The sequence below is a fragment of the Anomaloglossus baeobatrachus genome, chromosome 2 (assembly GCF_048569485.1).
Source record: "Anomaloglossus baeobatrachus isolate aAnoBae1 chromosome 2, aAnoBae1.hap1, whole genome shotgun sequence".
In the NCBI taxonomy this organism is placed as follows: Eukaryota; Metazoa; Chordata; class Amphibia; order Anura; family Aromobatidae; genus Anomaloglossus; species Anomaloglossus baeobatrachus.
Window position 1 is genome coordinate 654318541 of NC_134354.1, and position 26420 is coordinate 654344960.

Consider the following 26420-nt stretch of genomic DNA (forward strand, 5'->3'; position numbering starts at 1 on the left):
TATGTGGTAGGTGTTATTACCTGTGACCTATGGGGTTTAATGCAGACCATCCGCGGGCTGCCCGACCAACTCCGGTTTATTTTTATTTTTCATACAACTGTAAAATGGAAAAACGGGAAACATTTACAATTGTAATAACATTTGTACAAACTATGGTTACTGAAGGCCATAACGGGAGGCATTTTACTTTAACGTTGCATAACTTTATTAAATGGAACGGGTTCATGTCCTTCCGCCTTTCCCACCCAAACAACCTAGCCTTGATGCTGCCCCTAAGAAATAGGCAGCACCCCTTTTCCCCAGTCCGGAAACAGGAACATGGCCAGATCACCCAGGTGGGAACGGGTACGGTGCGGCGCACCCGGCAGTTGTAAAAGGGCTCCCCGGAGGATGGTCACCGGTCCCAGTGGTGACCGGACCCCAGCCTGCTCTGCTGCGGGTCCTACCTCCAATCTGCCTCTCCGGAGGCTAAAGGAACAGGAAGGCATGTTAAAGGGGCAGATACGGCAATATTTACAAGCCCAAAAGTTTTTGGGTGGCCGTCAAGTCCACGGCCTTGTCCATGAGCAGTCACTCACGCAACAGGGTGTAAAACGGGGTTTCAAACACAAGTCCCAACGGGGACGGGTCCTTTTTATAGCCAACGGGCTACCAGCTTACTCCAACTCTTCCTCTGACGTGGATTCAGCCTCCGCTTCAAACATCTGCAGCATGCAACAGGCCTGGTGGAAAAGGGCCATCCGGTATCCATTTCCCCCCGCATCGCGGGATGTACATGGCCGTCGGAGCACTGCCATCAAGGTGACTCTCGTCGACCTCTTCCGTCCCTGAGACCGGCTCTGTATCGGGACCGGAGTCGCTGCTATCAGTCCCCGCTCGGCTAGGCCTCACCTCCCTCTGGACCGGGCGGGCTGCCGGGGCCATCTCTTTCTCTGCGTCCAGTGGGTTGTCATCAGCTGCCGTTACCTCCAGGCTGGCTGCTCCTTCAACCACCCTGACCTTCGGGCCCTCCGGAGCTGGCACTTCGGGCCCGCCGCCATGGCCAGGGGCAGCGGGCCAGGCAGATTAGCTGTGGCGGTTCCCACGGGTGACGACAGAGACCGTATAAGGGCCAGGGGTAGACCGGGTCTCCCAGCCGCAGCGGCCGGTCCCTGCGGGACATGGAGGCGTGGGTCACTCACCAGCTTCTCCAACTCGGCCTCCATCTCGTGCACCCGGGCGATCGCAGCCAGTGCCTCCACCTCTGCGGTCCACCGCTCCATCAAGAGGCGTATCTGACTCCGGTGGCGCTGACAAATTTCCGCCGTCCTGGCTCTCATCCATGCCGCGGTTCCGGGCGTGGGCTCTGGATCCTCGGGCTGCTCGGATGGGGCGGACATGCTGCTTCTGCACCGACGGGGTCCAGGAACGGAACGGATGCAGCGTGCTGGAGTCCCTTCCTTTTTATCTTCTCGGTTACATCAGGTAGTCTTCCTGCCCGCCTCCCCCTTGGTTTTCTCTTTGCACTCCTCCTTTGGGGGCGGGGCTTCACTTTCGCGCCTTCATTGCTCGGGGAAGACGACTCAAGTGGGAAACTTTCGCGCCAAGATGGCGGGGCTTCAACTTTTTTGGCAGGACGCCGCTGACGGATACTTCTAAGGCGCACTTCCACAGGTAAGTGGACTGTCCGAATCCTGTTCGTGACGCCAGAAGAGTCGATGTGTACCGCCCTGAGAGGGGCCCGGCCGCTTCTTCGCTGCTCGGGCCGAGCCGCTCGAGGTCCGGGCTCGGGTTGTCGGTGGCACGAGCGCCTCCGGACCGGGGGCCACGTCGCTCTGTTAAGGGGAGAGGCAGTGGGGTGGTGGTGGTGGTGGTGGGACAAGGCGTGCAGCCGGGGAGGGCCGCGCTGTCGTCCAACGGGTCGAGACGCCACCCACAGGTCGTGGTGACGGGATGCACCCCCGCTGCAGCTGGAGTGAAGGCGGGCTCATCCGGGATCGGTGTTGCGGCTGCAGCCTAGATGTTAGCCCCTCCGTGGGTTGGGGCGGTGTGTCCTGGGGCCCGATGGGGGGGAGAGGGGGGCCGCTGGAGATACTGGAGCGCTGGTGTTGTTGTCGGGGTGCAGGATGCCGTGCTGTGGTGCAGTGTCGTGCCCGGATGGCACTGGTGTACTCACGATTAATTCACACTCAGAGTCACTGGTATACCAAAGTTCGGGTATGGTCGGGTCCCGCAGCCGGCTGCTCGTGTCCACTGTGAGGTTGATGGTGGCCCCTCTCCCGTGCACCTCTGGTTGTGGTTTGTTCGGCTCCCCTGCCTGAGCAGTGGTAGGTGTTATTACCTGTGACCCCTGGGGTCCAGGGCGTCACTCGTGCACCCCTTAAGGAGCACACCAATATATAGGGCAGACTAGAGGAATAGGTAAGGGGGATTGTGGGTGCTCAGCTTGATAAGGAAAATTAACAAATGCTGATCACACCAGTGGATGATTAAGGAATCAAAGGAAACAGGACACATTTGACAGCCGCTCGGACTCCAGTCTACACAAAGTCACACCTTTCACCATCAGATAAGAATATATCATTCATAAAGTTTTGAAAAGCTGCTGGTGGATTGGTTAACCCAAAAGGCATGACCAGATTATCAAATAGGCTCTCAGATGTTCAAAACACTTTTATCCACTTACCACCATTCTATATGTGTATAAAATTAGTCCCACTAACAAAGTTTAGAAAACCATTTATCCCCCGTAACCTGATTTTATACGTAAGGGGCAAGTACAGGTAGGTAAATATTCTTAACCGTAATTTTGTTTAAAGGGAACCTGTCACCAGATTTGATGACTATAAGCTGCATCCACCACCACTGGGCTCTTGTATACAGTATTCTAACATGCTGTATATAAGAGCCCAGGCCGCTGTGTATAACATACAAAACACTTTATAATACTCACCTAGGAGGTCGCTCCAATGCAGACTGGTCAAATGGGTGGCGCTGTTCTCCGGGACTGGCGCCTCCTCTTTCGGCAATCTTTGTCTTCCCTCTTCTGAAGCCGGCGTGCATGACACATCCAACGTCATACACACTTCCTGAGATCCTGCACAGGCGCACTTTGATTTGCCCTGCTCAGGGCAGATCAAAGTATTGTAGTGCACATGAGCAGGAGCTGAGTACCGGCCTGTGTGTGTAGCACCCCTGAGTATATCAGGGTGCCACAGGGTACTGCAATCCTGTCATCCAGGGTGCAGGGCCTACCCCCCATGGTTCCAGGTTCCTAAGAAACCGGTGTCACTTCCATCCGCACCACAAATCCCAATCACACCTCACATCATGACCTGTCAGACACACCAGTGGGTTGGTTAAGCTGGAATAGGGCCACCCACCTAGGGGTCAGGCAGACTGGTGGGAGGAAAGAAGCAAGAGGCAGTTCAGTAGCAGCCCTCAAACAGTGAGGAGCTGGAGTGGTAGATCGAGGATGGGTCGCAGACGGTGGTCCGGGACCAGAGGAGTTGGGGACAGGTGGCAGGGACATTGGAAAAGGGTGCGACAGACATAGTCTAGGAGGACTGTCGACATCAGAAATACAAAAGAACTGACAGGTACCGAGCACAATGGGGTACAGGACCCTAGGTCAGGAGTCGATTCAACGTCCTGATAATTAACTTGGGAGGGAGATCACCTTTATGAACTTCCCTAAGAGCTCAGAGATTGAAGGCGACAGCACACCGTGGGGGATAGGGCTTTCCAGTAAAGCGGCCCACTAAAATCCCAAGTGCCAGCCATCAAGAGTACAGCTATACTAAATATAGTAAGCGGGGCCCGAACAGCTTCAAGCCGAGGGGCCACAACAGAGAACTAAATTGTGCACGGAGGCAGCTCCGGATTACCAAGTGACACCGGTGGGCGGACACCTGGACAGGCTCCCCGTAGTGACTGTGATGCACAGAGACTTTGGTTTGTCTTCAGTGTGAGTGTCTACTTTATAATCCTCATCCAGCACCACGACTACCCACAGTGAGTACTCTGGTCCCCTGCACCCTACGCCCCCAAATATCCCACCAAAACCCCGGAGACCGTGGCCTTCCCTACCTGTGGAGGGACTGACACCTTGCTGCTCCACACCATCTGCCCCAGTAATCCTTCCAGCAGCGGTGGTACTCCCATTATCGCAACCCGCAGATGGCGTCACAAACTTCTCCCCTGTAAATAATGCCCTTTCAAGGATCGGAGTGAGTGCCGAGCCCGGGTCTGGACCCCTCAAGCCACAACCACCCCGGATCCGAGCAACCCGGTCTGCGCCGGGGCGGCACATGTGCATGACGTAGGACGCGTCATGCACGTCGGCTTCAGAAGAAAGAAGACCAAGATGGCCAAAAGAGGAGGCGCCGGTCCCGGAGAATGGTGCCACCCATTTGACCAGTCTGCACCGGAACGATCTCCTAGGTGAGTATTATAAAGTGTTTTTTATGTTCTACACAGTGACCTGGGCTCTTATATACAGCATGTTAAAATACTGTATACAAGAGCCCACTGGTGGTGGCTGCAGTTTATAGGCCTCAAATCTGGTGACAGGTTCCCTTTAAGTCACAGAAATTAAGGCAGACACCGGCATTTTTCTTTTTAACAAAGAAAAACCCAGCAGAAGAAGAATGTGTATGACCCAATCTAAAACTTTTGTTTACATATTCTTTCATAGTGTTATGTTCAGAAACTGATATATTATACAGATGAGCTTTAGGTAATTTGGCATTAGGTATAAGAATAATAGCACAGTCATAAGGATGATGAGAGGTAATATTGCTGCCTTTTTTCTGAGAGCACATTTCCAAAGTCATTCAAGTATAGTGACAGACCCTTGTTAGGTATATAAGGAATAAACAGCTGGAAAGACATGGAGCGCAAATAAGGTCTTACCTGGAAAAAAAAGGAGGGTAAGGGTGCCTTCACACTTTAGCGATGCAGCAGCGATCCAACCAGCGATCTGACCTGGTCAGGATCGCTGCTGCATCGCTACATGGTCGCTGGTGAGCTGTCAAACAGGCAGATCTCACCAGCGACCAGTGACCAGCCCCCAGCCAGCAGTGACGTGCAAGCGACGCTGCGCTTGCACGGAGCCGGCGTCTGGAAGCTGCGGACACTGGTAACTAAGGTAAACATCGGGTATGGTTACCCGATGTTTACATTAGTTACCAGCGCACACCGCTTAGCTTTGCTCTCCTAGCTACAGTACACATCGGGTTAATTAACCCGATGTGTAATGCAGCTACATGTGCAGAGAGCAGGGAGCCGCGCACACTGTTTAGCGCTGGCTCCTTGCTCTCCTAGCTACAGTACACATCGGGTTAATTAACCCGATGTGTAATGCAGCTACATGTGCAGAGAGCCGGAGCCGGCAGCACAGGCAGCGTGAGAGCTGCGGAGGCTGGTAACTAAGGTAAATATCGGGTAACCACCTTGGTTACCCGATGTTTATCTTGGATACAGCTTACCGCAGCTGCCAGACGCCGGCTCCTGCTCCCTGCTCGCTTCATTTGTCGCTCTCTCGCTGTCACACACAGCGATCTGTGTGTCACAGTGGGAGAGCGCCTTTGAAGAAAACAAACTAGGGCTGTGTGTAACGAGCAGCGATCTCGCAGCAGGGGCCAGATCGCTGCTCAGTGTCACACACAGCGAGATCGCTAATGAGGTCACTGCTGCGTCACAAAAAACGTGACTCAGCAGCGATCTCGGCAGCGAGCTCGCTGTGTGTGAAGCACCCCTTAGTGTACGTTGGAAGGCTCACCTTATTCCCAATGGATTTCTGAGAATCAATCTCCTTCATGAGGCTAATAAATGCATATGTTGTAGACAACCTGTATAGAACTAAGACATCTCTTATGACAATTGGGGCTCCACTTAACAATATCCTTCCTACACCAATCAATGACAGGGTTGAAAATATGCAGCCTTGGAAATCCCAATACCAACCCAGCATGTAAGTTATCCAAAACAAAGTAGGAAATGAACTCAGAGTGAAGTGTTCTCACTCTAAATGTGAATTCCCCTGTTACCAACTGGACAAGATTTTGGAATAATGGTGTCCAATCAATGGCAACAATTTGAATTGGTCCTTCCAACCTAGCTGTCCCTAATCTTAATCTCAGAACCTGGATGAAGTTGGCTGCAGACCCCCAGTCAAAGAAAGCTAGTTCTGATCATGACTAATTCTGTACAAGTAGTTCCAAGTTTAGCAATACTTTTTCTGAGGAGTGAAAAGATACCGGGAAGTTTGGGTGACCTCCTCAGCATCACTCAGACTTGCATTTCCCAACGACTTGCTTGCTTGCTTTAGGACATATCAGACAGATCGCGCTGACGTCTCCTCTTAATGGTTTGAGAGCTGGCAGCTTCAACTTTTTTTGGTTCTGACTCAGGTAATTAGACTAATGGAGGAAAAATAGCCAAAACCCTCTGTCGCGCATCACAACTTTTCTCGAATCCTGCAATCCAACCGAATGACCTGATTCATGCCCTCCCCCAAGAACAAGGAACAAAGTGGATTATGCAGAGCCAGAGCATCTTTAAGTGTATCTGAAAGGCCTCGGTGAAACTGACACTTTAGAGCTGCATCAATCCACAGAACCTCTGTGTACAATAGTAGGAACTTGGTACTATAGCCCTCAGCAGTGCGGCTATAGATATAATACAGGTGTCAAAACTACTGCAGTCAGTGGAGGTTTCTATGAAGCACCCATTGCACTAGAAAACTGACTCTTCATCTGGGACTGCAACATTTCTAGTCTCTGGTGGTCCTTGGCCAGATGCTGAACCATCTAGGTCAGATTCATGACCTGATCATACATTATATAAATAGGATCCAAACGGATGGGAAGGAAAAAAAAGGTCAGGCCAGTTGTAATGTGATGGGCTAGTTGTGAAGCTTTGTAGTCAAGAGTCTGGTTGTCAGATTCCAAGAGGTCGCGTCATAAAGAAAGGGATAAGACAAAGACATAGGTCACGGTTCAAGGTCAAAATTCCAGGATGGTATCGGATCAAGACAAAGGGGCTAGGCAAAAGGATCATCAGAAGGAAGGTCAAAGGTTGGGTAATGATAGATCAGAGACTGAGCACAGGAACACAAGGCACGCATACACCACTGAGCTAAAGCTACAACTGGCAGTAATTGGAGGCAGAGAGCCAGCTAAATAGCCTACTAATTACGCTGAACTGGAGACACATGGAGGAAATCCTGCATGCTCGGGCCCTGATTGGACAGCTGTACTGTTACTCAACACTGACAGCTCAACATGCCCTAGCCTTTTATTGGACAGCTGAGCCACCCATCACCATACTGACAGCTCAGCAAGCTCCTGCTCAAGATTGGACTATTTTGTTAGCATGTTAGAAGGGTTAATATTTTAGCGGCAATTTTTTTAAAAAATTTTTTCAAGAAATTTACAAAACTTTTTTCTTTAGGGACTTATTAAAATTTAAATGGACTTTGGGAGCCAATATACTGGAAACTCCCCAAAAATGGTACTATTTTAAAAACCACACCTCTAAAACACTTCAAAACTGTTGTGAGGAACTTTGTTAACCTTTTAGGTGCTACACAAAAATTAATGAAAGTGGAATGAAAAAAAACGCTAAAATTTAAATTTTTCTTTTTAAATTGTCCATTAGCCCCAATTTTTCCAAGGGACAGCACAAGATAATGGACTACACAATTTGTTACCAGTTAATTCTGAGCTTGTTAATACTCTACATGTGGTTAAAAACCTCTGTTGATACAAACAGGGTTCAGAAGGGGCACCACTTGAATTTTGGAACACAAATTTGACTGAGATAGACTGCGGATGCCATGTCACTTTTTTTTAGGCCCCTAAGGTACCTAAACAGCAGAAATCCGCAAAAACTGAATTATACAAACTGATCGTTTTGGAAATTACACTTCTCAAGGATTTTATCCAGGGGTATAGGGAATATTTTGAACTCTCAGGTTCTAGACAGAATTTGATAACATTAGGTCATATTGAAATAATTCAATTTTCCTCATGAAATGTTGTTTTAGCCCGAAATATAACATTTTAATGATAAAAATGTATTTTGACTTCAGCTGCATATCGGGGCAGCGAGCTGATTACTGTTCCTCTGCCCCTATCCCGACACTCACATCTTCCATTTAATTGTATTCATGTCTTTAAGAATACATGGAACAATGGCCAAGGCAGAGGCAGAGCAGTATTAGTGACTCACTGACTCACCTGCACCCCGACTTTCACTATGCTGGATGTTGGAGGAAGATGAAGGGCAGCCACAGCCCAAAGGCACAGTTAGTCTTTTTTTTTTCAAATTGTGCTTCTCCAGGGAGGTATGAGGTAGTGTTCCATGTGAGTGCATACTACAGAGCCAAAGCTGTTTCCCCTGGCATCAAAGGCCACTTCCAGTTCAGACCAGTAGTGAGATCCTGTCGCTGAGCTGACTGTTACCAATCTTCAGGGGTGCACTACGAGGTTGCCAACCATCTGTAAATTTCTGTACTGCTAAAAAACATACAGCTGCACTCTGAAACATCAAGGTATGCAAACATTTAATATAGGAATTTAGGACCTGCATTACTGTTATTGAAAATAAGTTTTGAACATGAGATACTTAGCACATAAAATGGCCAGATCATGAGAACCCAAAGCCAAAGAAAAGACATATCTCTTTGCTGGTTTAATATGCCTCTATCCGGGCTTAAGGTCTACAATTTTATGGGCAGGCAGGAACCTTCTTAAATTTAAATTGAAAACTGCCTCAAGCTGGTGGGAGGAGTGCTCAGTCATAAAGGAATTAATTACTTACAATATGAAATAAAAAAAACTGAGCAGCACATGCAGACTAATGTGAACAGTTGCAAATTGAAACTGCAATGTACTGCTAAAAAATATACTGCAGTCTGAAACACTAAGGTATGTAAAGATTGAATATCGGATATTTGGAACTAAATAAGTTTTAAAAATGAAATAGTGCATACAATATCCAGTTTATGAGAGCCCCATAGCCAGCACATCTCTTTGTTGGATTCCTAACCTAATATGCCTCTATTTAGGCTTAAAGCCTATAATGTTATGGGCAGGCAGGAACTTATCTAAATTTAACTTGAAAACCACCTCAAGCTGGTGGGTGGTGTGCTCAGTCATAAAAGAATGAACTACAATGTGAAATAAAAAACATACCAGCACACTCTAATGTGAACATGTGCAATCTGAAAATATAATGTACTGCTAAAAAATATACAGCTGCACTCTTTTCTTGCTGTCCATAATGTCTGGATGGTAAAAAAGCAACGTCTGTATTCTATTCTATATATACGCAGATTGCAAAGTGTAAGAACTAATTGCTGTCAGATTGGTAGGAATAGTGAATTAGGGGAAGGAGCACAGAACTGATGGAGGAACAGCAGTATAGCTGGCCAATCAGCAGTAAGCGCAGGCTTCTTTCCCTCACTTACCACTCTACCCTTCATCCGCCACACCTCAGAAACAGACTATATTTCTTCTGTGCAACTACTCTTCTGACTCTCTGCATAGTGATGTCTCAACATCAGCGATCTTTTAGTTCGTAAACTCCTTCCTGCCTCACCTACTGTCACCATAAACTGTTACCACTGAATGGAAGATTTAGCTGCATATAACTAATATGGTGTGGTATTATGTGTTTATATACTACTAGAAGGTGGCCCGATTCTACGCATCGGGTATTCTAGAATTTACGTATTGTGTAGTTAATGTATGATTTTTGTTATATATATCTAAATATATATATAGATGTTGTTGTGTGTAGTTACCAAGTGTTTGTGTAGGAGCTGTACATGTTCTGGGTGTTGTCTGGGTGTGGCGGGGGGTGAGAGCGGTGTTGTGTGTGTGTTGCGTGTGTTGCATTGTTTGTGGAGCGCTGTGTGTCTGTAGCGTTGTGTGTGTATGTGTTGTGCAGTTTGTGTGGGTGTGGTGTGTTTTGGGGGGAGGTATGTTTTGTGCAATGTGTGTGTTGCATGATATGTGCGTATATTTATGTATGCCGCGGTGTTTGTGTGTTGGGTGTTGTGTGTGTGCAGCGTTGTCTGTGTGTGTGGGTGTCTGTGTAGGGCGGTGTTTGTGGTTCCCAGTGTAAGTGTGGTGTGTTGTGTGTGTTGGGGGAGGTGTGCACCTCCCATCGTGCTCCATCCGCCATGCTGCGCACCCCCCATCGTGCTCCATCCGCCATGCTGCGCATTCCCAAACGTGCTCCATCCGCCATGCTGCGCACTCCCAAACGTGCTCCATCCGCCATGCTGCGCACTCCCAAACGTGCTCCATCCACCATGCTGCGCACTCCCAAACGTGCTCCATCGGCCATGCTGCGCACTCCCAAACATGCTCCATCCGCCATGCTGCGCACTCCCAAACGTGGTCCATCCGCCATGCTACGCACTCCCAAACGTGCTCCATCCCCCATGCTGCGCACTCCTCATCGTGCTCCATCCCCCATGCTGCGCACCCCCCCATCGTGCACCATCCCCCATGCTGCACCAGCATCAGCCTCTCTGCCCGCAGCATCAGCCTCTCTCCTCCCAGCATCAGCCTCTCTCCTCCCAGCATCAGCCTCTCTCCTCCCAGCATCAGCCTCTCTGTCCCCAGCATCAGCCTCTCTCCTCCCAGCCTCAGCCTCCCCCAGCATCAGCCTCCCTCTCCCAGCCTTCCCCAGGATCAGCCTCTCTCCTCCCAGCCTCTGTCCTCCCAGCCTTCCCCAGCATCAGCTTTCCCCTCCCAGCCTCCCTCAGCATCAGCCTTCCCCAGCATCAGCCTCTCTCCTCCCAGCCTCAGCCTCTGTCCTTCCAGCCTCCCCCAGCATCAGCCTCTCTCCTTCTCTCCTTCCAGCCTCCCTCAGCATCAGCCTCCCCTTCCCAGCCTTCCCCAGGATCAGCCTCTCTCCTCCCAGCCTCCTTCCTCCCAGCCTCCTTCCTCCCAGCCTCCACCTCCCAGCCTCCCTCAGCATCAGCCTTCCCCTCCCAGTCTCCCCCAGCATCAGCCTCCCCAAGCATCAGCCTCCACCAGCATCAGCCTCTCTCCTTCCAGCCTCCCCCAGCATCAGCCTCCCCAAGCATCAGCCTCCACCAGCATCAGCCTCCCTCGTCCCAGCCTCCCCCAGCATCAGCCTCCCCCTCCCAGCCTCCCCCAGCATCAGCCTCTCTCCTCCCAGCATCAGCCTCTCTCATCCCAGCATCAGCCTCTCTCCTCCCAGCATCAGCCTCTCCTCTCTGTCCCCAGCATCAGCCTCTCTCCTCCCAGCCTTCCCCAGCATCAGCCTCTCTCCTCCCAGCCTCCCCCAGCATCAGCCTCCCCCAGCATCAGCCTCTCTTCTTCCAGCCACCCCCAGCATCAGCCTCTCTCATTCCAGCCTCCCCCAGCATCAGCCTCCCTCTCCCAGCCTTCCCCAGGATCAGCCTCTCTCCTCCCAGCCTCCGTCCTCCCAGCCTTCCCCAGCATCAGCTTTCCCCTCCCAGCCTCCGTCCTCCCAGCCTTCCCCAGCATCAGCCTCTCTCCTCCCAGCCTCAGCCTCTCTCCTTCCAGCCTCCCGCAGCATCAGCCTCTCTCCTTCCAGCCTCCCTCAGCATCAGCCTCCCCTTCCCAGCCTTCCCCAGGATCAGCCTCTCTACTCCCAGCCTCCCTCCTCCCAGCCTCCCCCTCCCAGCCTCCTTCAGCATCAGCCTTCCTCTCCCAGTCTCCCCCAGCATCAGCCTCCCCCTCCCAGCCTTCCCCAAGATCAGCCTCTCTGCTCCCAGCCTCCTCCAGCACGCCGTGCTCCTCTGCCGACACTCACACACCCGATCGCATACACTCACACACACCCGATCGCATACACTCACGCACACACACATTGACGATATTGCACATACGCGCTCATACTCACAACATAGGAGATACCACATGCTTCTGGCCATGTGATCCTCCGTCAGGTCCTGGAAGGTCACAACAGCACAGTATCGAGGCCGAGAAGCAAGCGATATCGCCGGATGCTGTGAGTGTGTGGATGCGATGTGTGTGTGAGGTGTGTGTGAGGTGTTTGTGAGAGTGAGTGTGATCTGATGTGTGTGTATGTGTGTGTGTGTGCTGTTATGTGTGTGCGTGTGGATCTTCCGCCGCGGCAGGACCTTGATGCGCTTGTAACCATGCTAGCATGGTTACCAACGTATCCACACCACTCCCGTGCGAGCGGGGGACGGGGGGGAGTACAGTACTCACCTCCGTGACAGCCGTGTCAGTTCGGGGAATGCGCGGGGGGGGAGGGGGGGGGAGTACAGTACTCACCTCCGTGACAGCCGTGTCAGTTCGGGGAATGCGCGGGGGGGGAGGGGGGGAGTACAGTACTCACCTCCGTGACAGCCGTGTCAGTTCGGGGAATGCGCGGGGGGGAGGGGGGGGAGTACAGTACTCACCTCCGTGACAGCCGTGTCAGTTCGGGGAATGCGCGGGGAGGGGGGAGGGGGGCGGGGCCAGAGCTAGCGTGCATTGCGTGAGGGGGGCGGGGCGTGGCGTGGCCGAATTGCCAATGCCTGCAGGGTGCCGGGGCGAGAGGCCAATCTGTGGGGGGGCGGAGCCTGGGCGAGCGGCTGGCCAATCCGTGTGGGGGCGCAGCCTAGGCGAGCGGCCAATCCATGTGGGGGGGCGGGGCCATGGCGAGCCCAGCGGCCAATCAGCTTTGTGTCACCGTAAGGACACAATTTTGGAGCATGACAGACAGACAGACAGACAGACAGACAGAATAAGGCAATTATATATATAGATAAAGTGTATGGAGTCTCTACATTATACTGTATACACTGTAAAAAGTATTCATACCCCGTAAAATGTTTCAACATTTTTTTCATTTTACACCTATAAATTTAAATTTATTTTATAGGCATCTTATGACATATACAAAAGTAGCAAGTAGCTATGGCCTATACATGGCATGTGGAAGAGATTCTTTGGTCAGTTGAGACCAAAGTAGAACATTTTGTGTTACAAGTGGTAGAAATCTAACACTGTAGATCACCCTGAAAACAATATCCCCACCATTAAACATGGTGGTGGCAGCATCATGCTGTGAGGAGTCTTTATTTCAGCATGGACAGAGAAGTTAGTGAGAGTTGATGGGAAGATGGGTCGAGCTAAATACATGGCAATCCTGGAGGAAAACCTGTTATTGGCTACAAAAGACTTGAAATTGGGGTGTAGAATCACTTTCTAGCAGTACAACAACCCTAAACATATAGACATATAAACATATAGAGCTATAATGAAATGGTTTAGATTAACACTAGAACTACTGGACTCGTGACACCTATATAGAAATACATTGTGCAAAGTAGTCAAAATGACTACCTCAGTGGTTCTAGTGTTAAAGAATATTAATTTGGTTGAACCACTCGGATCCAGAGGGGGTCTGCTGTGGCTCGAGGGACTCTGGACCCGGGAACTCGCAGCAACTCGAATGTAAAGGGGGGTATTTACAGGGGATAAGAGTTTGTGACGCCAACCGTGGTTCGCGGTAAGGGGAGTACCGCCGCTGCCGATGGGAGTACCCGGGTGAAATAGAGTGGGGGCATCCATATGACATTTCCCTCCATGGGTAGGGAAGGCCCCGGGACTCTGAATGGTGGTGTTAGGGAGCGTAGTGCGGAATGGAAGCAGGGGAGGACCATGTACTCACTCGGGCAGTGTTGGTGATGATGCGGCCGCAAAGCAGACTCTGAAAACAAGGTAAAACAAGTCTCTGGGTGCCGCTGCCCTCTTGGGGGAGCTCGTCCGGGTATCCGTCCCCTATAGTACTGCCGGGTGCTCCGGAGCCTGCCTCCGTGCACAAATTAGAAGTGTTCTGGTGGCCCGTTGGCATAAAGCTGTCCTGGCCCCGCTCCCTACTTATTGGTAGTGGAGCTGTGCTCTTAAGAGCTCACGCTTGGGATTTCTGTGGGCTGCTTGGGTTGGAAAGCCCTATCCCCCTCGTTGCGCTAGTGCCCCCGATCTATGAGCTTCTTGGGGACAGTCCATAAAGTCACTATCCTCCGCAGGTTAATTGCCGGGTTGCCTGAAGCTACTCCCCGACTTAGGGTCCAGTACCCCGCAGTGCTTTCGGTCCCGGACCGGTTACTTGACTCAGATGCCTCCCGTCCTCCAAGACCAGGTCCAGGCAACCAGGTCTCCGAATCCTCCAGTCCCAGAACACCATCTGCGACCCAACCTCTCTCTCACAGGGAGCCACACACTCCCCAGTGTTGTGAATGTCAGTGATGCTTTGGCTGCTGTGAGGCTTCCTCTTGTGACCAGGAATGGTTTGGTCAGAGACCAGGTGTGTTGAGCTATGGGCATTTCCATTGCTAACTCTCTGCCTATTTAAACCCTGATCTGATTGCAGGCTATGCCGGATGTCAGTTGTTCTTTGCTCACCAGCCTGCTTCATCCTGCTCCAGACCACATCTACCTCAGATAAGAGCTTTGCTCTTTATTTGTTGCTTGGTTCTTTTTGCTCTTATCTGAGTTTGTCATTTGCTGTGGTTGTTTTCAGTTTATTTGCATGCAGGGATCTGCCCTCTCAGTTGCTTAGCTGGGTAGCTCCCTGCAGCTATGTTTGGAGTATTGCTCCTGTAAGTCCATGTGTTTGTTGCTTCTTGAATTTGTAATGGTTCCTGCTTTCTGTTCATTGGTATGACAAGAGCGCCTAATATAGGACGGAGTTCAGATCTAGTGATCTGAGGGCTTTTTTTGTACTATCAGGTATTTGGACTTTTGCAGGGTTTTTTTCTGGCCACCATCAGCCCCTTTCCTATCCTGTCCTATTTAGTCAGTAGGGCCTCACCTTTTGCTAATCCTATCATCTGTGTATTATGTTTTCCTAGATCACCGCAGTCTTTGAATGTGGGGGGGCTTGCTATTCTTTATCTATTTTCTGAGGCAGAGAGTTATTCATCTTTCCTTCCTTTAGGATAGCTAGTTCTCTGGCTGGGTTCGCGGTGCACAGGATGTTAGTTCACCCCTCGGCTACTTCTAGTGTTGATGGTTAGTAAGGGGCTGGCGGCCAGATTAGTTGCCAATGCTCTTGTCACCTTTTACCAGTGATTTATGGTGGTCTTCCATGGTTCCGGATCATAACACCCCAGCTCCTCACTACTTGAGGGCTACCACTACAAACTGACTTACTTCTCTCCCACCAGTCTGCCTGACCCCTAGGTGGGCATCTCTATTCCAGCTCAGCAGCCCACTGGTGTGTCTGACAGGGTGTGATGTGAGTTGTGGTTGGGATTTGTATGCGGATGGAGGAAGTACCATAGGTTGGGAACCCAGAACCATGGGGGGTTGAGTCCTGCACTAAGAGATAAAGAGCATGCAGTACCCTGTGACGCCCTGACTAGTCCAGGGGCGTCACATTCACACTGCAGAGTCTGAAAACTGGTGCTTCTGTGTTGTTTAGTCAGAGCCGAGCGTCGACCAGTTTTATGCTTGCTGTTGATAGGTCTGGCAGGTCTGGTTATTTCCTGCTAGCCTGTGAGTTGCTGCTGGGGTTACAGGTTACTGAAGATCTATCAGAGCCGCATCCGCCCTTTTTTAAGGGCGGATCTTGTTCCTCCATGCTGAATATAGCAAAAGCTATACTGTTCTTGTGCTGCCCCCACGTCAGCAGCCGGGCTGCTCGGACCCGGTCCGCGGTGGCTCGAGGGGTCTCCGTACCCGGGGGTCGTGCGGCCACTCGAATAGAAGGGGGCTATGTACAGGGGATAGTGTGGAAAGTTTGTAATGCCACCCGTGGTGTGTGGTAAGGGTGAAGTACCACTGCTGCAGCTGGGAGTACCCGGTGGCGATGGTGTGGGCAGCCAGGTGTTTAACCCCTCCACGGGTAGGGGGAATGCCTCGGGACTCGGTGATGGTGTCGGGAAGGTGCCATTGGGCCGGTAATAGTTAATTGCATACTCACTCAGTCCAATAACGCTGATGATTACAACCATAGTAAACCAAAGTTTTTGATGCCACTGCAGCAGAGAGGGAGCACGCCTGGATCCCGTGCCCGTTGGTGTTGCTTGTTAGCCTGTGACCTTGACCTTGGCACCTTTTTCTACAATTGGTCCCTTTTAGCTTGAAACTAAAGCAGGTCCCACTCACCCGTATGGCTAACGGAGTGAGCTTGCTCTCAGGGTTCATGCTTGGGATTTTCTGGACTAGGCAATGGGAAAGTCCTATCCTCCTCGTTGCGCTAGTTCCTCGATTTTGGAGTGGGTGCAGAACGGATCTTGAAGCCTCTGTCCTCATCGGGTGAATTACCAGGACACCTGAAGCTACTTCCTGGCCTAGTATCCACATAACCCGTCGTGCCCTGGCCCCTGCCCGGTGATGGCACAAGGCCACTGGCTGTCCTCCTCGACAGTTCGTGCCCCTTGTCACGATCCCCTGTGACCGGGGTCCAGCTCCTACCATGCCCAGACCAACGTCTGCCACCTAGTAAACGAGGAGCCCAGCTCCTGACCTCTCCACTTGAGAGTCACCACTCAACTACTCCACTTCTTACCCTCCTGACCTCCCCTTACCAATCCCCCAAGTGGCCGGCCCTATTCCCTTCAGGCTGTCCACTGGTGTGTCTGGTGGGTGTGGTGCAGAGTGTTGCTAGGGTTTTGATTAGCTTGTTCTTAGCAACACCAAAAGTCAGGGACCCGTAATCAAGGAGGAGGTGGATATCATGCAGAAGGGCAGATTGCACAATACCCTGTAACGACCTGATAGGCCAGGGTGTCACATTCTTGTTGCATGGTGATTCAGCTTCTGGAGCACTGCTGTTTGCTATCTTGGCGCGTTGTGGAGATACCCTTGTCATTGAGTATTTCCTTCCTTTTCTTTATTTCCCCCTGTGCATATATTGTCTTTAGCTCCGTGAGTGACTACTGTGAGTTAAGGTACCATCACACATAACGAGATCGCTAGCGAGATCGCAGCTGAGTCACGGTTTCCGTGATTCAGTAGCGGTCCCGTTAGCGATCTTGTTATGTGTGACACCTACCAGCGATCAGGCCCCTGCTGTGAGATCTCTAGTCGTTGCAGAATGGCCCAGGCCATTTTCTTCAAAGGCGATGTCCTGCTGGGCAGGACACATCGCTGTGTTTGACACTGTGTGACAGGGTCACAGTGACTGCTGAGATCGTTATACAGGTTGCTACTGCAACCTGTATTGTTCCTGCATCGCTGGTAAGATCTGACTGTGTGACATCTCACCTGCGACCTCCCAGTGACTTACCTGTGATCTCTATCAGGTCGCATCGTTTTCGAGATCGCTGGTAAGTCGTTGTGTGTGACTGGGCCTTTAGTTTCTCACTATCTGTCTATTTGTATGGTGATTTATCTTTCCAGTCCTGGCCCCCTACGGGGGGTGGAAGTGAGGGGGTATAAGACCAGGGCTTCGAAGGAGTTCGGATTACATTGGCGATCCAGACCTCGCCACCATCAGGCGTACTTCTGGGATAAGGGACAGTTAGGAGCTCCCTTGGCCTGATGGCCAGTTTAGAAGTCCCTATTCCCAGTCACATCATTACTATTGTGACATCACTTCCACACAGGATAAATGATAACTTATTGACTTTTGGGAGTCCAACTGCTGGGACCCACACCGATTGCCAGCATGGGGAACTTTTATCCCATGAGACTGGAGCTAGTGTTTAACTCTACCACTGATCCATTCATTCCCTCAGTTGCTGCGATTGTTTTACTTGAATTTTTCTGGTAGCCCCAAAGAGGATGAATGGAGTTGCTGTCAAACATCCCACCTGCCACAGAATTTTAAAAGTGGAAGAAAAGTGCCCTGTCAGGGATAAAAGTTCCTTATTATTCCGATCATTGTGGTTTCCAATGGTTGGATTCACTGATCAATAAGTTATCACCGATCCTGTGAATCACGTGGAGTGGTGATAACTTGTTTTCATCAAAGAACCTATTTAATGCAAATGTAATGCATGGTCCAGCATGAGGCCAAATACACTACTAAATGGGGGTAGCACCACCACAAACAAGGGGTACACTGGGGACACTTTAACAACGGTGCGCCATAGCACTAGGGAGAGGGAAGATGGGTACCTCCTCACTTATCTGCCATTGTAAGCCTGCACTCCTAGCCAGTCCCTATCCCTATACAGGATCCTCACTTGTGGCTGAGCCGGAACCTGAAGCCCTGAGATGACCCTACAATAGTCCCTGGCTTGGTTAGTGGGCAGGTGACGGACACTAGCCTCACCGCTGCACTAAAACAACACACCAGAAAAGGAAGACAGACAAGGGGAAAACAACAAAGCGAAAAAGTTTTCAGCTTACCAGGATATAAGGTCCCCAGATGGATGAAAGGTGCACAGATCCTTCAGAGCAGCCTAATCTGGAATCAACGAAGAGTCAATGGAGGAAAAGGGGGGGGAGGGGAGATGGAGTCCAGCACCAGCAAAAATGTATATAAAAATCAACATTTTTTTTGAAACATGGGTATTAAAATGAAAACCGCAAAAAAGCAGAAAGGGCATTATATCCTTACGCGTTTTGTACAGGGAATTAAGAACATGTCCTTATTCATAGGTAAACAAGCAAGTCAATGTAGTTAGTTTAAATAGCTGATCATCAAGGAAAAAGACATGGAAACAAGGCTGAATCGGGAGGGGTAGAGGAAAAATCAAGAAACAGCTGCGAAGAAAAACAAATGTTGGTGTTAAAGTGAAAATAACAATATATAGTATGAAATATGTATGTATTTAATATGAGATAATATATATAAGTGTGAGTATATAAGCATGTATTAATCAAAATGTGTATGCTAAAGAAAAATATATATGAATTATTACGGTATATAGAAAAAATCTTAAAATTCATTATGTATGAAAGGTTGTTTTATAATATTTGTATATAAGAAATGGGAAAATGAAAAATGAGATAAAAATAAAGATTGAATATTAAATATCTTTTGAATTATGTTTATTTGCTTATTTGTCTTTTTGGTTTTTTTTAGTTTTATCGTTTTTTTGTGGTTTTTTTGGTATAATTATGCATATGAGTATAGTGAAAAAAATATCAAGGTTGTATATACCAAAAAATGAAATGAAATGGCAATTAGAGTGTATATAATGGCATGTGCATAGTAAATATGAGATCGAAGAAGAAAAAAGAAAAGAAATAGAGGAAATATATAGAAAAAGTAAAAAAGAATGTATATAAATAATAAAGATGACAATATTAGATAATATAACGTAAGCTAGATCTAAAATTAAAGTCATTAGGGTGGCGCAAGTCCAATATCATGATCCAATTTGCTTCACAATAGAGGAGTTCTTGGAACCTGTCTCCACCTCAGTGCGATTTGTTGATTTTCTCCAGGATGGTGATATATAGATTTGAAAAAAACAAAAAGATAAGAACGGAGGGCACTCACCGTAAATAGGCAGTAGAAAACTTGTGTTTATTTATTACATGGAGCAGGCATAAAAAAGGACAGAGGGGAGAGGGACTGACCACATGCGGACGACAGTTGTTTCGCACTGGCAACCGGCGCTTTGACAAGTCCCTAGTGGCTACGTCAGTTCCTCACTCTTTTAAGGGAGTGGACTAAGGAATGACATCAGTGTATTAAAATCAGGTTAGTAAAAGACTACTAATATCTAAAAAAATACAAAAGAACATTACAGAATGCACAACATTCCTGGCTGGAGATTGTGCCCCGTTTTCTCCTTCTTTCTCCTCCGATATATACTAGGTTTGAAAAAACATTGTTGTGTTTTACAATAAAATGTTTGCTGAATTCCAAAAGGATTTGGTTTTTGGTAGTCAGTTAATTAGATATTAAGAAAATAGAAACAGAAGTAACATTGATATATTCAAGTATCTGTTTGCGCAGAGATCTTGGAGAACGTCCAATATGTGATTTTTCACGTAATGTACAATCAGCCTTATGGACATCAAAAACAGAGAAGGTGAGACAAAGGCTCCTGATGTTTCTAGAGAATTTGGCAACACAAGATTTAAAAAAACAGCTATTAAGGAAAATAAATATTGATGTTTAGAGTGGAAATGACTATAGAAGGTGTGAGATATGTGTGCGTTTCATATGGGATAACATGCAAAATTATGTATATGTGCGTATAAAGATAAAAATGTGTATGCTCGAGAAAAATATATGTATATATATGTATTATAATATAGAAAAAAAATCATTAGATTCATTATATATGAAAGGTTATTTTGTAATGTGTATGTATGGGAAGTGAAAGAATGAACAAAAGAAGAAATAAATAATAAAAGAAAAAAACTTTTATATAAGAATGAAAATAGGTAGAAATAAAAAATAATAAATGTTGAATGATTTTTAGATTGTGCTTTTTATTATTTTTTGTTTTTTTGTTAATTTTTTATTTAATAAAAATATATACATATAGATATAGTAAAAAGGTATCAAGACTGTATGTACTAATAAGTAGGCAATAAGTGTATATGTGATGGCATGCGTATGGTGTGTAATATCATGAATAAAAAAAGAAAGAGGAAAAATTTGGGGAAGAAAAAATAGGGAACAAAAAATATGTAGAAAGGAAAAGAAAAAATGTATGATGGAATAACATTGTTAGATGATATAACGTAGGTCAGATCTAAAATTCAATGGATGTCGCACGTCTAATTTCATGATCCACTTTGCTTCAAAGTAGCGAAGTTGGAACCTGTCTCTTAAGCCCGCTTTACACGCTGCAATGTATCTTACAATGTGTCGGCGGGGTCACATCGTAAGTGACGCACATCCGGCATCGTAAGGTACATTGTAGTGTGTGACAGGTACGTGCGATTGCGATTGAACGGTAAAAAGTTCATCGCATACACATCGTACTTTTCTCTAGAATTGCACGTCAGATTGTTCATCGTACCCGGGGTAGCACACATCGCAGTGTGTGACACCCCGGGAACGATGAACAGATCTTACCAGTGTCCTGCAGCTCCCGTCTCACAATGCGGAAGGAAGGAGGTGCTCCACCCCTCCGCTTATATTGGCCGGCTGCCGCGTGACGTCGATGTGACACCGAACGTTCCTCCCACTCCAGGAAGTGGATGTTCGCCGCCCACATTGAGGTCGTATGGAAGGTAAGTACGTGTGATGGGGGTTAATCGTTTGTGCGGCACATTCAACAAATTGAACGTGCCGCACATAGGATGGGGGCGTTGCAAATCGCATACGATATCGTATGCGACATTGCAACGTGTAAAGCAGGGTTAACTCTGTGCGGTTTGTTAATTTTTTCAATAGCAGTAATTTTAAGGTTTGAAAAATCGCTGTTGTGCTTTTCCATAAAATGCCTACTAAGTCCCGAGAAGGATTTGTTTTTTTTTGGGGATTGGTTGGTTGGATGTTGAGAGAATTGAAACAGAAGTAACATTAGCATGTTCAGATATCCGTTTGCGGAGAGGTCTTGAAGTGCATCCAATATATGATTTTTTACATAGTGTGCAATCAGCCTTATATACCACATAGGTAGTTGAACAACAACAGACTGCTGCACTCAGCGCAAAGATTGCAGCCACCACATCAACTCCAAGAGATGGTGTCAGCTGCTCCTTTTTCCTCTAGGACCAGAATCCAAATTAATCAAGAATAACAGGCACGCTCTGCTGGTAGCAGAAGGTACCATATTTTTCGGACTATAAGACGCACTTTTTTTCCCTCAAATGTTGGGGGAAAGTGGGGGGTGCGTCTTATAGTCTGAATGTAGGGTTGCGGGGAATGAGGGTGCTGTGGTGGAGCGGGTCATCGGGGGCATGAGCAGGCTACAGCAGCGCCTGCTGTGACCACGTGGGCCCGTTCACTTCATATGCACCCCCATCCTCCCGCCCATCTCTCAGCGCTGACAGGTAGGTGAGGTGATGGGCGGGGGATGCGCGCATAGTAAACAGCCGGCCCGCATGATCACCCCTAGCAACTATAGCCTGGAGTGATCATATGCGGCTGTATTCACTGCCCCCCACTCATCATCATCAGCGTGGGGAGCAGTGAATCAGTACACTCACCGACAACGATCCCTTCAGCACCGCCATCTCCTCCTGTCTGTGCCGGTCGCGGCTGTGTGTGAAGACTAGCGGTGCTCACAGGGATTAAGTCATCGCTGTGCGCATCTGTTCACACGCAGCCGCGGCCGACACAGACAGGAGGACATCGCGATGCTGCAGGGAGCGTGTCCAGCTCCACTCAGCGGCTCTGCTGCTGGAACAGAAGGGAGGAGGAGCAATGCTGCATGGAGCGAGGAAAGGTGAGTATAAACGTTTATTTTTTTTTGTGTGCCACAGGATGCGGCCATATAGCAGGATAGGGGTTTATAGCAGGATGAGGATATATTATGAGCAGGATGGGAGTATATAGCAGGGTGGTGGTATATAGCAGGACAGGGGAATATAGCAGGATGGGGGTATATAGCAGGATGGGGGTATATGGCAGGGTGGGGGTATATAGCAGGATGGGAGCACATACTAGGATGGGGGTATATAGCAGGATGGGGGTATATAGCAGGATGCGGCCATATGCCAGGATGGGGTATATAGCAGGATGCGGCTATATGCCAGGATGGGGTATATAACAGGATGAGAGCACATACCAGGATGGCAGTATATAGCAGGATGGCAGTATATAGCAGGTGGGCTATACCAGGATGAGGGACACATATATATATATAAGGCAGGAGGATCATTACCAGGATGGGGTACCTGAGTTAGAGAATTTGGGGAGATTACCCCCATAACAGTGTCAGCAGCAGATCCTCACCCCATAACAATGTGTCATGATCACATTTTTTGCTTAAAATTTTATTTTCCTATTTTCCTCCTCTAAAACCAGGGTGCGTCTTATGGTCTGGTGCATCTTATCGTCTGAAAAATACAGTATATAAAGGGACTGGGAGTGATCCAAACTGGAAACACCTGATCAGGAGTCTGACGCTGCTGGAAAGCAAACTGACATTAAGGCTATGTGCCCACGGGACAACGTACCCATGGATTTTGCAGCAGAAAACCTGAGGATTTATCTGGATTTTCTAGATAAATCCGCAGGTTTGCGCAAGTACAGACACTCCCCATGTTATCCTATGGGATATGAGGAGTGCTGTATCAATGCTGCGGTATGTGCGACTGCGGAATATGCTGCAGATGTCCCGCAGCCGCATGTAACTGCATGTCAATTATTCATGCGGAAATATCTGCGGAATTCCTACCTTTCCAATATTGCCCTACAGGTTTACCGCAGCAAAAATGCTCGAATCCCTTAGCATTGGATAACTGCGGATTCCGGGGATCAGCTGTGGGAAACCTGCGGACAAACCTGTGGAAATATCCGCGGGTACGTTGTCCCGTGGACATAGCTTGACCCTCTCTTTCACAAAGGAAAGAAAATCACATTTAAATAGCAGTGTCTCACCAGGTAAAGTGATACTCAGACTCAGAACCTGTCACTAATCTCTTAAAGCAGAAAGACCACTGTGACAGCAATCTATCGTAATTGTACATAAAAGTTATGTTGCGTGTACAGTAGATGTGCAGTAGCAACCTGTATTTTACTGTCAACGCTCGGGCATAATGGCAAACAGGTATTTGCATATAGCTGAAGTATGGGCCCCTGGAGTCAATTGCTCCCATGGCCCCCTACACCCTCAGTCTGACCCTGCCCATTGAGCATAGATTTTACGAAACTAAAAGGGATGATCCGAAGGCTGAAGAAATTTCAATCCAAATTCCTATCTATTTAATTTGCCCAATCTAAACACATTTCTAATGTGGCTGTATTAAAAATTTCCTACCCTTTTCTGACTACACTAACTACTATTACATTTTTTTTCTCCTATTTCCTGATTATGTTTTTTGAGAATCTCACTGCATGCTGAGATTCTCAAACAAAGAGTCATCAGAGCAGGGGGCAGAGGCTGCTTTCACTATCATAGCCTCTGCCCTCTCCCTGAAACTAATCATCATCAGTGACGCTTGTTTCAGGGCTGCTCTGTCCCTGCTGTGTCCAAGTTCTGTCCCTCACTGCTTGCTGTGCACTGTGCAATCTACATAGTGACAGTGTCCTCTCTGTTGGCGGCTCAGATCAGTAGAGTCGGCAACACAGAGCAGCGCTCTGTCAGTGCACTCAGAGTACCTGGCGGATTGCAGAGACCCCCCGCAATGACGTCACTTGCAGGGATGGCGTTTGTCTCTGAATACTGCCGGGAACTCTGACACCATGCCGCCCTGTGTTGCTGCCTCTACTGAACAGAGCAGATGCTGTCACTGTGCATGACTATTTTAGAGCTATCATTTTGCTACTAAAAAAAGGTCATATTGTAGATTTGTACACAAGTCCAAGTTGCAAGCGACATTCATCTAAGTTTTTAACGACTGAGTTACCTGAGATTTGCAGCCAGCGAAAAAAAAAGCCAATGTGAAAATCATTAGATGTAACAACACACTTAGGTTTGAATGTCGTGTGGTACATGCCGCCGTGTAACCTTAACCTAAACTGCCATATTTAAATAGCATTATTTCTGAAAAAGTAGCTTCAACTGATAATCAAATTATATCACAAGTTATAATGTATATAAATGAAATAATGAAAACCCCACCATTTTTTCATAACTGTCGTGTAAACCCTTAAAGAGGATTATTTTAGAATTCAGCAGGGCCGCCACTAGGAATTTCAGGGCCCCATACTGGGAAAATTATGGTGCCCAGTTGAGACTCCACCAAAGGTCCACCCCAGCTCCGCCTCCACCCCGCAAACCTTCTTGGAAAAACATATATATATATATATTGTACACACAGTCATGGCCAAAAGTCTTAGCACCCTTGACGTTGTTCCAGAAAATGAAGTATTTCCCTCAGAAAAGTAATAATACACCCTTTACATGCCTGCCCCTCTCCATAATGCACCTTCTACATTGCCCCTCTCCATAACACATCACCTACACCAACTCTTTCCATAATGCATGCTCTTCACCTCCCTGCTCCATAATACACACTCTACACTGCCGTAATATAGCCTCTACACCGCCCCTCTCCATAATACATGCTCTACATTGTCCCTCTCCATAACACCCTCTACACCACCCCGCTCCATAATACACCCTCTACACCGCCCCTCTCCTAATAATACACCTTCTATACCACCCCTCTCTATAATAAACTCTCTACACCACCTCTTTCTGTAATACACCCTCTACACCGCCCCTCTCCATAACACACCCTCTACCCCACCTCTCTCCATAATACACACTGTACACCTTCTCTCCCACTGCTCCTATGTATAATATCCCCACACATACTCTACCCCTGTGTAGAATATCTCTCCCAGACACACTGCCTCTATATGTAATATCACCCACACACACTGCCCCTCGATATAATATCCCTCACATACGCTGCCCCTCTGTATACCATCCCCTACACAAGCTGCCCCTCTGTATACTGTCTCACACACACACACACACACACACACACTGCCCGTCCTGACACATACAGGTACATTTCTATAAACTAGAATATCATCAAAAAGGTGAATTTATTTCAGTAATTTAATACAAAAAGTGAAACACATATTGTATAGAGTCATTACACACAGTGATCTATTTCAAGTGTTTATTTCTGTATATGATTATGACTTACAGATGATATTCTAATTTACTGAGATGCACCAGTATGTCCCCATTCTGGGCCCTTCCTGGTATGTATGTCCCCCTTCCGGTATATATATCAGCCTCCTGGGCCTATTCTGGTTTTTGTCCCCTTCCTAACACATATGTTCTCCTCCTGGTATATATGTATATATATATATATATATATATATATATATATATATATATATATATATATGTGACGCCCTGGGCAAGCCAGGGGTCACAGGTCATAACACCACCACACCCTACACCCCAGATAGGAACACCAAGGCTAACCAAAAATCCTTGTTGCCTTCCTCCAGGGGCTGATGTCCACACCAGGGGGTGGGTCAGGCAGTTGGCTCCGCCCACCGAGGAGTTCACAGCCCTGGAGGCGGGAAACCAGGCAGTTCAAGCCAGGGGAGTGAAGTAAAAGGAAGTGGTAAAGGAGGACAGTGAGATTAGTGACAGAAAAAGGAACAGTTAAGAAAGCCTGAAGTTGGTCCGGGTGTGTGCCCCGGACTGAGAATAGCAAGGTCGGCAGACGGCGGTGACTGTCTGCAGGAGAGGCTGCTTGGAGGTTGCCGGAAGGACCGTGGACGGGTGGTGGCCCGGCGGTACCGGAGCGGTATACGAAGAGCAGTCAGGACCATTGGCAGGGGAATTTCGGATCCCAGCAAGGCTAGGAGTCGTCGTGAATTTGCCAAATCCGTCAGTGAAGGGGACCTCTGGGTCTCCCAACAACCAAGTCCCGATTGAAGGCAACAGTCCAACCGTTGTAGAGAGACACCAC

The 26420-nt window shown here is 48.2% G+C and overlaps 1 protein-coding gene across 2 annotated transcripts in view; it reads right to left on the reverse strand.

Moving 5' to 3' along the window:
* Nucleotides 1–26420, reverse strand: part of LOC142290490 (retinol dehydrogenase 16-like) — a 118432-nt gene that overhangs the window by 66963 nt on the left and 25049 nt on the right. Inside the window, exon 2 of one of the 2 annotated variants that reach the window (XM_075334451.1) lies at nt 18306–18363. The exons of the other annotated variant lie outside the window; for it this stretch is intronic. The gene's annotated coding sequence lies outside the window, so the exon portion shown is untranslated. The remainder of the gene's footprint in view (nt 1–18305; nt 18364–26420) is intronic. 2 annotated transcript variants of the gene reach the window in all.